At 44.5% G+C, this 14,442-nt stretch overlaps 1 protein-coding gene across 4 annotated transcripts in view; it reads right to left on the reverse strand.

Moving 5' to 3' along the window:
* The window catches only part of LOC108352304 (uncharacterized), a 300,039-nt gene that overhangs the window by 280,097 nt on the left and 5,500 nt on the right, over positions 1 to 14,442 (reverse strand). For 2 of the 4 annotated variants that reach the window (XR_005491175.2, XR_005491173.2), the window contains exon 1: positions 11,888 to 12,719. The exons of 1 other annotated variant lie outside the window; for it this stretch is intronic. The gene's annotated coding sequence lies outside the window, so the exon portion shown is untranslated. One more of the 4 variants, XR_005491174.2, reaches the window with a different exon arrangement.

The raw sequence follows: 14,442 nt of genomic DNA on the forward strand, positions 1-14,442 counted from the left end.
ATGGAAACTGAGGCCCCTTTGTGGGAAGCAGGCCCTACTTCCATTAATCATGGGCAGTCTCCAAAATAGAGGGGTTTGGAATGCTGTTGACCCTTTTAGATGTACCTCCCCTTTCTCGGAGCACTGTGAAATAGACAAGACACCATGGCTACAACCTTAGGGGATACATAATACCGTACAATGAAGTATTCCCCTAGGATCCACGTACCATCGCCCTTGAGGGGCCAATGCCGTTCATGAGAGCATGGCAGCCTCACTTGCCTGTGTTTTTCTAACCCATTCATGAGTCTCCACACTCAGGATGACAGGGAGGTCAACCCAGGTTCCTTCCCTTCCACCCTCATTGAAACGATGGAGGCACTTTGTTCCCTGGAATTAAGGGACCGCAGGACAGCTAGGACCTGGTGAAAGTAGGAATATTAATGCTCACCCCAGCTGCAAAGGCCCATTGAGTAGCTTGGGGATTTTTGCTTTCTCTCCAGTAAGAAGTAAGAGGCCAGGACCTGGAGAAATGTCAAGAACAAGACAAGCCCAGGCCTCATTTCCTGGCCAACTCCTAAACCAGACAGCAATGTGGTATCATCCAAATCTATGGTTTTTACCTTGGGATACAAAAATCCCAGCATCGTGCCTGCTTCCATGAAGAACTCTGCAGACGCCAGCTCATCCCAGTGTGCCCACACTGTATATCTTTCTCCGTTTACAAAGAAACTCAAACTACCCTTTTGTGGGGGGCAGAAACTTTTGAGTGTGCCCCATTGCTTAGCTGGGCTGTGAAATACCAGCAATTCCAACAGGTAAATTACAACAGGAATGGTTTATTGGCAATTATTTTAAATGTAGGCATTCATCACACGGAGTGCCTCGCAGTACGGTAAGTACTGCCACCGTATTACTGAAGGACACTCACTACAACTCTCCACATGCCTTCGTTAGGTGCATTTCGTAATGCTTATAAGTACGGCTGCGGCCTGTGAGATTGAAAGGAGGCAGATTAATCCTCGAGGCTCAGCAAAGCGAAAGGTGCCCGATTCTCTACAGGAGTTGGTGAGCCGATGCTGAAGGACTGAGCTCAGCCCAAGATCAAGTCTGCCTTTGTCTGCTTTGCCCCCCAAGTCTTCTATGATCAGGGCCCAGAGAGTAAGACTTGAGTCTGCTGGGACTGCCCTGGCTGGAAGGCTGCCCAGAGATGACAGGCCTGTGGAGCCCTGAGAACGATGCTCTGAGAGCTCCCCTGAAGAAGAGAACATCGCAAGGCAAACCATTACGGTTTCTGATAAGATACGTGTCTGGAGAAGCCTCGCCTGTACAAGACTCGGCTGCCCTCGGAGCCCCTAGAAGAGACAGAATCTGTGAAACTTTAAAAATAACACAAAGGCCCCTCTACTCCTTCTAGGGGCTTTCTACTCCATCTTTCTCGTCATGAGTAACCCAAACGAGGTTTCGAGGAAAATGTCAAATGGTAGGTGTGACCTATAGAAAAGTTTCCAGAAGAAGCCAAGTCACTTACTATCGCCTGTGACTGTTATTTGGTGGCTTTGCAGAGCTGAAGTCTGAATTCGGGTCCTTATGTAGATAGGCAACCACTGGGCCACCAAGCTACATCTCATGAGACAGGCTGGTCTTGAACTTACAACTTTGTCTTGGCCTCACAAATACCTGTTTCAGGCCTGACCCACTAAGCCATGTAGTTCTTTGTGTGTTGTGAGAAAAGTATGTGTGAGTGTGGTGTGTGCAGTACTTGTGTGCACACAGTGTTTGTGGTTTGTATATGTGTGTGGACTGTGCACGTATGCTGTGTATAAAGTATGTGTGCATATATGTGTGTGCTGTGTGTGGTGGTATAGTGTGTGTGTTGTGTGTGGTACTGTATGTGTGTGTGGATTGTGTGTGTGCTGTGTGTGGTGGTATAGTGTGTGTGTGTTTATGCTGTGTGTGCTGTGTGTGGTGTTGTGTGTATATGTGTGTGGTGTGTGATGTGTGGTATATGGTGTGTGTGTATGTGTATGTGTGTGTGCTGTTGTGTGTGCTGTGTGTGGCGTTGTGTGTATATGTGTGTGGTGTGTATTTGTGTGGTGTATGATGTATGGTATGTGGTGTGTGTGTGTGTGTGTGTGTGTGTGTGTGTGTGTGTGCGTGCGTGCTGTTGGGAAGAAGGTAGTCCTGTAGGTATGCCTCTGGGAGGCCATAGGTCAGGCTAGATGTCCTTCCTCAGGAGCTGTCCACCAAATTTAACACAGGCTGCTCTCCAGGGCACTCAGGCTCTCCCTGTCTCTGCTTTTCTAGCATAGAGAGTATATGCACATGCCACCTTGCCCAGATCTTCACACAGGGGACTGATTACTAAGTTCAAGCCCCTGAAGTTGCCCAGTAAGACACGGGGATGTAATTTTTGCCTTTAAAAGCTCCTCACTCTAAATGCCCAGCAATACACTTGGGTTCCTAATTCTTAAGTGTAGTCCCATCCAGGCAGGATAAAGACTTTCAATCAGCCATAGGCTGTCTGGGTAGTCTTTCCTGGTGGGCTCCCTGCAACAGTAATGCTTGAATTATTTTTTTCTTATGTAGCTCATCATTGTTTTATAACATATCATATCATCAGACACTCAGAGTTTTCTTTCCCATTAATCAACTCACTTTGTACAGAGAGGACCCTCCGCACACACCTACCCTGTCCCCACTCATTTGTTGGGCCTGCGGTCTGAATTTTATTTAAACTATTTTTCTAGAGCTTAGATTTCAACTAAAATGAAATCTAACTTTCAGAAATAATTACTTTGTCGGTTACACAATATTGCTAAATATTACTAATAGTTACTAAATATTTACTAAAATGATTTTTTTTAAATCTGAACTTCAGAGTTTTCTGGTGTCCCCAGGAAGTGAGCTCTGCAGGCTCCTGGGCAGCAGGTGCCGAGTCCCATGTCAACGCACAGAGAGCCTCCCGCCGTCTGCCCACACACTGTCCATCACTGCAGCATTAGGCAACCAGACAAGACAGAAGTGAAAGAATCATCTTCACTCAGAGCCTGCAAGTCCTGCAATCTCTCTTATTCTCCAGCCTCAAATGAAAGTGACATTCAGATTCGCATTTTAAAGTTTGTCATTTCCGAGAAACGACGTGAGAAGAAAGTGAAAAGTGGCTTAGTTTTGACTTGGCAATCAGCAGATCCCTTAAACACAGTCCAAAGATGTTCAATTCTCACCTCGAGCAACAGAGAAAAATGAGGCTTTATCCTTAATGTGCCTACATCAGGGAGAGAGGAAACCAATCCTGGGAATCTCAAACAGACTGGCTTTCTTTCTTCTTTCTTTCTTTCTTTCTCTCTTTCTTCCTTTCTTTCTTTCTTCCTTCCTTTTCTTTCTTTCTTTTTTCTTTTAACAGAGCTGGACCACAGCCTCTGCTTCCCCAATGACAATTTAATTATCATTTAATCAGAATAGGTGGGAATTGTTTTTCTAACTGGTTGAAACAGAAAATATGTATCTTGGGGATCTGCCTCCTGGGGAAAAACCTATGCTGGAGAACTTGCAGTCTAGGAATGGAAAGAAGCGACCCAGTAGGAGAGCTCTAACTGAAGTGGTGGGCAGAATGCTCAAAGCTGAAAAGCTCCAATACGCAGGGCTTACTACAGGATCCCACTATTCTAAGAGGCAAAATATCTTCACTTTCTGCAGCTATGGAGCCCCTGTCATGGGATCCTGGGGTTGATAGAAGGCCTCACCATGCTCTTCCTCAACTGACTCAAGTGCGTGGCCTAGAACCTTCACTTGTAGCCAGCCCTTTGTGATCCTAATGAACCCTGCAGTTCTGAACCAGAAAACTATTTCACTGTGGACCCCATAACAGTGGAATCTGAATCTCCTGTCTTCTGTTGTTACAGATGCAAATTATCCCACTCCACCACAGCAAGACCAGCAGGAGACTGGTGTGTATTTGAGTTCAAGAAACGAGACCATCCTACATTTTTGTGAGTCAGCTTTGAAAATACTGCAGTGGTCAAAATATACACAGGAATCAGAGAAGTCATCACCTGTCCCTGGGGCAGCATGGAGACCTTAAAAAGACCCAAGACCCATTCCTATTTATCATGAGGCAATGAAAGTATGAGAAAGAATCTGAGGGGAAATGGGAGGGAATTACAAGAGGCACAAGTAAGCATCAGTCCTGTCCCAAGACTCAGCTTGATGAGGGAAGAATCTTTTCTTAATGTGGGTATATGTGTGGGGTATGTGGGCACATCTGTGTGCACATGCATGTGGAGATGTGCTAACAAGAATCCTAGAAAGAAGCTATCTGCTGAGGTCTGCTGTGGGTGAAAAACTATAAAAACTCAGTGACTGGACAGTATATTGTTGATCCACAGCCTAATTACAATTTATTTGGGGCTATCTTTTTATTTAATTTATATACTTCTATGTGTGTTGTGTATTAGCTTATATTTATGTCTGTGTGGGTGTGTCCGATTCCCTAGAACTGGAATTACAGTTTTGAGCTGTCATGTGGGTTCCTGGAATTGAACCTGAGTCCTCTGGATGAGCAGTCAGTGCTCTTAACTACTGAGCCTTCTTTCCAGCCCCACTATGTGCACATAGATTTTGATTATGTTTCCCCCTCCCCCAACTCCTCCCAGATCCTCCCCACCTCCCTATCCTCGCAACTGCATCTTCTTTCTTGCTTTCTCTTGCTGTAATAAAAAGCCAAAACCACCAAAACAACAACAAAATGAAAATCAAAACAAACAGAAAAAGCAGTGAGACAAAAAAGGCCACAGCAAAATGGAAATTGCACCAAAATAACATTGTGCTTCTTTTCTGTCGGCCAACTTCTCCCAGGTACAGGGCTTGCTGTGGAATATGTTTTTGGGGGGCTATCTTTAGCTCCTCAAAAGCCATCTCTTGCCAACCTCTATAACAAGCCTAGCATCTTGATAAACAGATATAGAACAAAACTTTGGGATGTATTAACAAAGTCCTATTCTCTACCAATGGAAGAGCTAAGAGTGTTGTTAGGTAGTGTCTGAGGTCCATAATTGAGAATCTTCTGCCTACTGTACCCAATTTTCCACCAATGTACTTTTTTAAAATGCTTTGATTTATAACTGTCTTTGGCTTTAAGAATAAACTATCCCTTATTCCCTTTGAGGTGAGAGGATGATTGCTGCCCTCACCCTCCTAGCTCCCCTTTAACTCCCCCCACCTCCATCCCCAGGGAAAACTGACACTGGGTATCCTCCCCATCCCTCCCCACTTTATAGATAGCGAGAAAGGAACTCTTGCTGTACCTACAGTGCACCGACTCAGCTGCGCTGGCCAACTTGATCAGTAATACCCTGTCCCTGCTTCCCACCAACTAGGATGTTATGCAGGCCACCATACCAAATTTTTTTCTGTAAGTTCTGAGGACCCTAACTCCAATCTTGATGCATATGCATTGAGTATTTTATCTGCTGAGCCATCTCCTCAACTGTGTATGCCACCTTGGGGTTCTATGGATCATTGTGAGATATGAATACTTCCCTTAAGATCCCAGAGTATGGAGAAACTACAGTGAAGACTGGATGGACGTTCTTTAGCCATCTAAAGAACCATAAAGACAGTTTACTGGGAATCATCACCACAAAAGATTGTGTCTAGAAAATAGGATGACGTATTAGTTCACAAAGGGGAATAAAGTGCATGGATAATTTGATGGGAAATTTTCAATAATGAAGACAGAAGATAATGTGGGGTCTGCATTGGGGTGTTTGGTGTTAATCTAAAATATAAATAATGGAGAAGGAAGAAAATAAAAATGGGCCATTCTTGATGACTGGGTTGGGCTGAGGGAAGCTGAAGGAGGGACAGAGGAAGGGGAAGGACAGGATGGTAAATCATGAGACTGAGGAATGAGAAACACACAGGAAGTGTTGAATGGTCCAGAGCGGTGCTTTGATGAGAAAGGCCCACGGGTGCCTATGTTTGAATGTTAGTGCCCACTTAGTGGACTGTTTAGGAAGGATTAGGAGGTGTGGACTTGATGGAGGAGGTGTGTCACTGAAGGAGGCCCAGAGGGTCCAAGTTCCGTTCCCAGCACCTATATCAGGTAGCCCACAGCCACCTATAACTCCAGGATATCTGTCACCCTCTTCAGGACTCTGTGTTTACCTATAAGAATATACCCAGACACAGACATATGCATGTAAATTTTAAAATAATAAAAATAAATTATTTTTAAAAATCTAAAAAAAATTATCAAGCATCTTCTCATCCAAAGAAGTACTGGGATGCACCCACCCCCCGTGTATTGTACTTACTTCTTAGTGGGCACAGTGTGGGAGGTGAGTGAGGCAAAATCTTCTGCACTGCCGTGGAGACTGACAGACACTCCCTCAGCCAGGTGACCAAGGTGAGCAGCAGCAGTGAAAACTCATTTTAATAGTCTGTGTGTCCGATATGACGTGAACAGAGTGACATTTCCCTCCAAATTGTCTTCCTTATAAAAACCCCATAACCCAAACTTTACCAAAAAGAAAGAAAGAAAGAAAAAAATCAGATAAGGCTAAATTGGAAAACACATTGCAAAACTCTTCCAAACTTATCAAGACCATCGCAGACAAACTCAGAACAAATGTCACCATCTAAAGGAGCCCTAGGAACTAGGGTGACCCAACGTGAGTAGCATACATTCTTGGGCCAGAAAAAAAAAGAAAGAAAGAAAGAAAACCATTCTGTGAAAACTAAGAGAGTCTAAAAAAGGATGGACTTGGGTTAGCAAAATGTCAACTAAAATTATTCCCTGGGGTAACCACCCTGCAGTAAGGTAAGGACAACAGGCATGGGTGTTCCAAACCCCCCTGTAACTCTTCTACAAATCAGAAACTAGTTTAGAATTTTTAAGTTTTTTCCAGAGATAAATTTCTATATTCCTTGAATAAAAAGTGAGCCCCACTCCAGGGTTTCTTGGACTCACATTCTTGATTTTTGGGGGAACAGGGAGTAGCCCTGAACATGGAAGGATGCCTGCTGAACATCAACTGTGGTCTTTTGTCCATAGAGCTAATAGAATACTCCCTCTCCCATTGTACACAACTACATATGTCTCCTGACATTGTCAACCCTCACCTAAGAGTTGGGCAGAATCATTTCTAAAGACCTCTGGCCTTGTATAAGGCACTGTGGTGGTTTGAATCAGTCCAGGGAGTGGCACTATTAGAAGATGTGACCCTGTTAGAGTAGGTTATGTCCTGTGAACATGTACTTTAAGACCCTCACCCTAGCTACCTGGAAGCCAGTCTTCTGCTAGCAGCCTTCAGATGAAGATGTAGAACTCTCAGCTCCTTCTGCACCATGCCTGCCTGGATGCTGCCATGTTTCCCACCCTGATGATAATGGGCTGAACCTCTGAACCTGTAAGCCAGCCCCAATTAAATGGTGTCCTTATAAGTGTTGCCTTGGTCATGGTGTCTGTTCACAGCAGTAGAACCCTAAGACAGGCACAGAGGCCGTAATACAAGAAAAAACAGATTCAAGTTCAAGTGCTCACTACACCAGCTATATAACCTCAGCTAACGACTTCACATCTCTGCGTCCTAGATTTCTCTTCTTTAAAACAAGGATCATCAGAGTCCATAAGTGGGCCAGTGAGATGGCTCAGTGGGAAAGGGATGCTTGCTGCATCAAGAGAATGATGTAAGTTCCATCCTTGAGACTCACATGGTAGAAGGTGAAAACAAACTCCTACAGCTTGTCCTCTGACCTCAACACTTACACATACCACACACATACAAATAAATATATGCAGAATGAATTAATGAGGAAATAAACATATTGAAAACATTTGAAAGTTGTAAGAATTAAGGCAAGGCTTTTAACACACTGCCTAAATAAAGTTAATCAAACACAGAATATAATCATTATTATCATTATCATCATCATCATCATCATCATCATCACTTATTCTTTGCTCTGAGAAAAGAGCAATACTGACCTCCAAGTGCTAAGGCACAGGCACATCTGAATTTGAACTCAGGTCCTCAGACCCTTGATGGTAGAGGCAGCTCCAGGAAAGCAATGCACTGTGTGTTAATATCTTGGCCCAGATGTCTTTGCCTGTGGCTTGTCAAGTCACAAACTTGGTGAGCTACTGACCTTCATGAGGTTCAACTCCAAACAAGTTTGATGGGTCTCCATCTTCAACCATGATGGCTTCCCAGACAGATAATGGAGCTTTCTGGTACACTTTGATAAGGCATCCTTCTTACGAATGACACTTGCAAACATGGCTTACTAAGACAATTTAAGCTTAAATCTCATTCCATGTCAAAATCTGAGTTGGCCCTTTAGCAAGTTATGTATTGGGACAGGGAGTGGCCCTGAGCTATACTCTTTCTATTCCTGACCTGCCTCCAGTGGTCACAGACTTGGGTAGTAAGGATCAGGGCTCAGGGACATCCTCCAAGGCCTAGGGATTTCTCATGGGACTACCCCCTTGGGGTACACAGGATAGCTTTCAAAATTCTACAGGGAACATTGTACTGGTAGTTCCCTTTGAGGTTTTCTGTGGTGGTCATTTATTTAAATACTTAGGCACCAAGGAATGGAACTCTTTGACAGGATTAGAAGGATAAGGAGGCGTGGCCTTGTTGGGGTGGGTGTGGCCTTGTCAGAGGAAGTACATCACCAAGGGTGGGCTTTGAGGTTTCGTAAGCCTGCCAGATCCTATTTCCTCTGCCTCCCCACCCCCCCTCTTTCTCTATGTCTTTCTGTGTCTCTTTGTGTCTGTCTTTGTGTGTCTCTCCTCTGTGTCTCTGTCTCTCTGTGTTTGTGTGTATGTCTCTCTGTGTATATGCCTCTCTCTCTCTCTCTCTCTCTCTCTCTCGGTGTGTGTGTGTGTGTGTGTGTGTGTGTGTGTGTGTCTTCTCTCAGCTTATAGATAAAGATATAACATTCAGATACTTCTCTTTCTGCTGCTGCCATGCTCCCTGCCATGATGGCAGTGGACTAGACTTCAGAAACTAAAAAAGCCCTTGCTTAAATGTTTTCTTTTACAAACATTGCCCTGGTCCTGGTGTCTATTCACAGTAACAGAACAGTGGCTAACACCGTATCCAGTGATCTGCCCTCTAACCCATAGGAATGCACACATGTGTTCATTGCCAACAGCGCCCCCATCTGCATTCCGTATTTCCCTACATCGCTATCAGCCTTTTCCCTGGGTAAACCCATGTGTGTACAAAGTCCACAGTTGAGCTCAGTTGGGTAAGCCTGCAAACAGTTCATGTGCATAGCTGGGCTCTGAGCGGTGGGTGGCCTGAGGACTCGACCTACCATGACATGAACAGAGCACACAGCTTTCCTCCCTCTGGCTCCCTGCCCCCTGTTCAGTAAGAGACTCAATGACTTAGCATCTTCTCTGAATTCCTTTATACCAATTCTCCCCTCAGAAAGATTCTCCTAAAATTTCAAGTCTTCTGGTCACTTATGGTGAATAGCAGAATAACTCATCATATTTTAGTAAGACATCTGGAAGCAGGATTTCCTACTTTCTAGAATTCTCTTCAAAATGTAAAACTACCTTCTGCCTCTTATCCTCACCTTGGGACCTTTAACTAAAAGTACTTTCAAGGGGAAGGGTCATTTTCAGAATCCTGTTAATATGTCACTATATTAGAAATAGTAGCACTTAACTCTTGCCAGCCTAAGACGCTAGCCAGGTTGGTAAAAGCTAGACATTTCTGCACCCACTGGCACTCGCCTAGTTGGTGACAATGGAAGGTTACATGAAAGTTAGGCAGTGAATGCAGAAGGACGCCTCTCGTACACAAAAATCATAAAGACACTCTTGGGGCCCTGCCACTCTTGTTCCATCCCAGAATAGCAGGAGGAAACAAAGAGCATCCTAATTTTCAAAGATGGAGAGAATTAGAGGAGTAACCACCTCAGTAAGATATCCCAGTTCACATGAAAAAGAAGGCAACAGAGATTCCCCCAATCCAACACAATAGTCTAAAACTCTGTGTCCCGAGTAAGCCTTCCCACCATCCTGACAGCCAAGATAGAGCCTGGCACTGACTGGGACAAACCTATATTCCAGTCCTGCCTGAGGTCCAGCATGGTTCACCTCCATAGCGATCCTTCTAGATGCTCAGCCACCAATCAATCAGGACATGTTCCCCATTGAATGGATCTGTAGTTCAGTGAAAGGAGGATATGCAAGTGTGTACAGAACAGCAATCACTAAGACAGCACTTAGCAGATGGGGATAAGAATGAGACAATCTAAGAGTGAATGTAAGCCCTAAGTATGTACCTAGAGTTTTCCCCGCTCCAAAATTCAAGTGAAAACAAATTAAACTCACTGTGAAAGTTTCATGTCCACTATGGTGGCCATGTTTGTTTGTTTGTTTGTTTTTTAAATCATCGCCACGACAAAGCAACCATGATGAAAATGGCATGCAGAGTTTGTTATTATTGACTGAAACCACCTTTTCACAAAACAATTTTCCTAGGTATGTTCAGATAAGTAGTCGTATCCCTTGACACAAATGTTTTATTTCATGGATCGGACAAGAAAGTAATTCACCTATGCTGTCTGTAGCTTTTTCTACCCCAACTGAGCTCCAGGAATGGACCATACTACCAGTTCCCAGCCCAGAAAACATTGGATCCTCAAATGAAAAACACAGACACAAACAGTTGTTCAATTTCAACTTGCCTTATTAACGCAATTGCTGGGTGGCTCCAATCTACCTTGGCTAGTGTGCCCTTCCCAGAACCCCATCTCAGCACCCTAAATGTACACTCAATTTCAGTTGCTCAGTCACCTTCAGACCCAGCTCAACTTCCCCAACTGCCTGTCTGTAGAAGGGTCTGTGGCTACTCCCTCCAATATCTCACATGGCTGTTTGGCATTTTTCTCTCCAAAGTCTATCAAACTTTCCCTTCCTTCTGCTCCTATCTCTGCCATCTTGCCTACAGGGACCCAGAAGTCCCACCTATTCCTTCCACCCAGCAATTGGCCCATGGCTTCTTGACTAACAGATCAAGAACCACTTGGGGAACAGGACCTTAGCATCAGAACCACCCCTACACATCTGAATGAAAAAATGACAAGTGAACCAAGGCGTTCAATGAAGCCATTTAAATAAAGAGAAATAAATAAGAGAATTTAACAAAGAAAAAATTAAACAAACATGTCAGCAAAATAGAAGGGGGAAAAAATGAAAAGATCTGGGAGAGAGTTATCAAGAAGAGCAGCCTGCAAGCCACTCTGTGGATCTCGGAAATGAGAGGGGGGGAAAAGGGAAATCAGGACAGCTCCTAGTCTGGTTGATAAAGATGCTAGATTTACTCAACTCAAGTCTACCACCAGTTATAAGTCACAAAAAGAGAGAGAGAGAAAACTTTAAATAGCCACATCAGTAGTAAGGTATTTCCAACTTCAGGATCATTGAAATGAGGTAGGAGAGAGGGGTCAGGAAGACAGAGTCATTAAGTGGCTTCTAGGATGAGAGGGACACCTTGAGCGATCTCTTAGCTGACCCCATGCCTCCTGGCAGGCCCACACGCTCCCACTCAACTCAAAAGCAATCTGATAAATTGGAAAGATTCTGCTCTCTCTTGTTTAGCTGCTTTCCCTCAGTGGGAGTGGATGGTAATTTACCACAGGTATGAGCGGGAGGGGAAAGTGCATACAATCTGCATATTAAACACTGGAATACTAATAAAGACAAATGATTCTCCTCTCTGGAAGAGCCTGCGCCAAGACCCTTCCTTCTGCTCTGCTTGGAGCAGAGTGTAGTGAAAACTCAAATAATATCTTTTTTTAATGAGAGAAAAGAAAGAGTTCCACTTGGGAGTGCCCCAACCTTGTATATTTTGCCGTGAACTTCGGTAGATGCTCTTACCTGTTTAAGAATGCATTCGTCCTTTAGTGCCCTTGAGGGATAGGTTTCAGGACACGCTCGAGTCTGTTAGATTGAGTGGCAAGTTCCTAACAGACCCTGTGCCTTGTCTGCCATAGGCTGTCAATCATCTCCAGACTACCTACGCTCAGTACAAATTAACAGCCATGAAAATACCTGTTACCTTGTGTTTGATTTCAAGAGTAACAACAATAACCACATAGAGATGTTCAGTGCCAATTTCTCTTCTCAGATAATTGTGATACATGGTTAGTTGACTCTGTAGATACAGAATTCCTGGGAACAGCCAGCCAGCTGTACTGCACGTACATTGTGAGTTTCTTACGCTTAAAACCACCTGTCCTAAGAACCGGATGTTAGAATCTTCCTGGCTGCGAAGGAGAATGAAGTCCTTTCTCTGAGCTTGACAGTGTGAGTGGCTTCCAGCTGTGAGTCGGCAGGAACTACACGGAGCTCAGAAGCTCACTGGGTCATGCCACCTCTATTCTTGGTTCACAATTATTCGTGATGTCACAAATAACTCTCCTAGTAGAATCAGGATTCAATTAAATCATGCATGTGCCAGGTGTGCAACAGGCCTTTGGTCTATGCCATGGCTTTGGGTCATGTGATGAAGGCTTGGTCCCCATCTGGTGCTGGTATTGCAGGATGGCTCTATCCTCGGATGCTCACTTCCTCAGAGGATTAACCCGTTGATTCTCTCACTGAACCAGCTCCTGGGAAAGAGAGGGAACTGGGAGACGAGATGTTACTGAAAGGAGCATGTCACTGGGGTGTGACTTTAAGGAGGGTGTCCTGTCTTTTCTGTCTTGTTTCTCTGCTTCCTGGCTGGCATGAAGTGAAGAGCTCTGCTCCACTATCACCCTGCCTCCATGCTGTTCTGCCTCCTGATGGGCCCACAACAACGGGGCCTGCCAGCACTCAAACCACTGGAACCAGGAGCCCAGATAAACCTTTCCTCAGTTAGACATCTCTCCCGGAAATTTGTCACAGTCACATAAAGTCTGACTAAAACACCCGACATCCTTGGCCCAGAACCAACAGCAACAAGAATACTTGGAATGGGGTTGAGGATTTAGCTCAGTGGTAGAGCGCTTGCCTAGGAAGCGCAAGGCCCTGGGTTCAGTCCCCAGCTCTGGAAAAAAAAGGGAAAAAAAAAAAAGAATTAAGAATACTTGGAATGAATTTTTTTCAAAATGAAATTCTAACTTTAAACTACTTTGTTTCTAATTAAGCTGGATTCAGAGTACAGCTTTCATGGGAAATAAAAAAGATGCATATTTGTTTGATTTAGCTGTAGGCCAGGCCCCACGTGAAGACACAGAATGGGTGAAGAGAAAATAACGGCCGTCCTGGTTCCAGGAGTTGTACCCTCTAGGGCAAGCGGTCTTGCAGCCATGATGCTTGGGTACACAGGCTCTGACAGAGGCGTGTGCACACAGTCTCAGAGACTATTGGGCACGCCAGGTACCCTCTGAGCAAAACCCAACAACAGCCTGACACTGAAGAGGGGGTTCAATAGAGAATGAGAGACTCAGCACAGCAGCTGGGGAACCAGAGATAGAGTCAGTAACAACAGCTCAACGTATCTTATTCAGACAGAAAGGTACCTGAGGCTGAAGAGATAGCTTAGTCAGTAAAGTGCTTGCGAGGCAAGGAGGAGGACCCGAGGGCCTGAATTCCATCCCTAGGACCCATAAACGAAGCTGGGTGGTGACCCGTGACTGCAACCCAGTGCTTAAAAGACAAAAACAGGAAGATTATCCGGCCTTGTTGACCAGTCAATCCAGCCAAATCAGCTTTATGTTCAGTGAGAGACCCCATCTCAAAAAAATAAGGCAGAGAAATAATTGAACTAAGCACCTGATGGTGATCTCCTCTCTCTTTCTCGCTTACTGTCTCTTGCTCTCTCACTTGCCCACTCTCTCACTCTCTCTCTCTCTCTCTCTCTCTCTCTCACACACACACACACACACACTCTGTGCTCTCATTCTCACGCTGTCTCTCATACACACATATACATACACATACATATAAATATATGCAAAGAAAGCAAGAAAGAAAGGAAAGAAACAGAAAACACGTAAAAGCTGCTCTTGTGCTGCCCACCAGCTGAGGGACCGGAAAGGAGGCTTCCATTCTGTGTATTTAATATAGAACATGAAGGTCCTAACTCAACCTACTCAAGGTTGTTCACCAGGGACTGAAAGCCTTCAAATCACCTTCTTACCCTCAGAAGTCTTCTCCTTGTGCACCTTCGTGCTCTTCTCACACTTCCTGGCTCTGTTTAATATTAAGATTTACTTGCTGGTGTTTCTTCCCAAGATGGCTTTCCCTACAAAATCCACATAAACTCTCATGGCTGAAGCTTGCAGGGGGGACTCCTTGAACACAACTGCCCTTGGAAAATCAACATAAAGCATCTCTGGCCGCTGGGAGTTTGGATCGTTGTCACAGATCCGTAATTGCCATAAAGGAAGAGCGAGGATGGAGTGACAGTTCAATGTAAAACAAAATATGGGAATTGGGAGGAAAGG

The sequence above is a fragment of the Rattus norvegicus genome, chromosome 11 (assembly GCF_036323735.1).
Source record: "Rattus norvegicus strain BN/NHsdMcwi chromosome 11, GRCr8, whole genome shotgun sequence".
Lineage (NCBI taxonomy): Eukaryota > Metazoa > Chordata > Mammalia > Rodentia > Muridae > Rattus > Rattus norvegicus.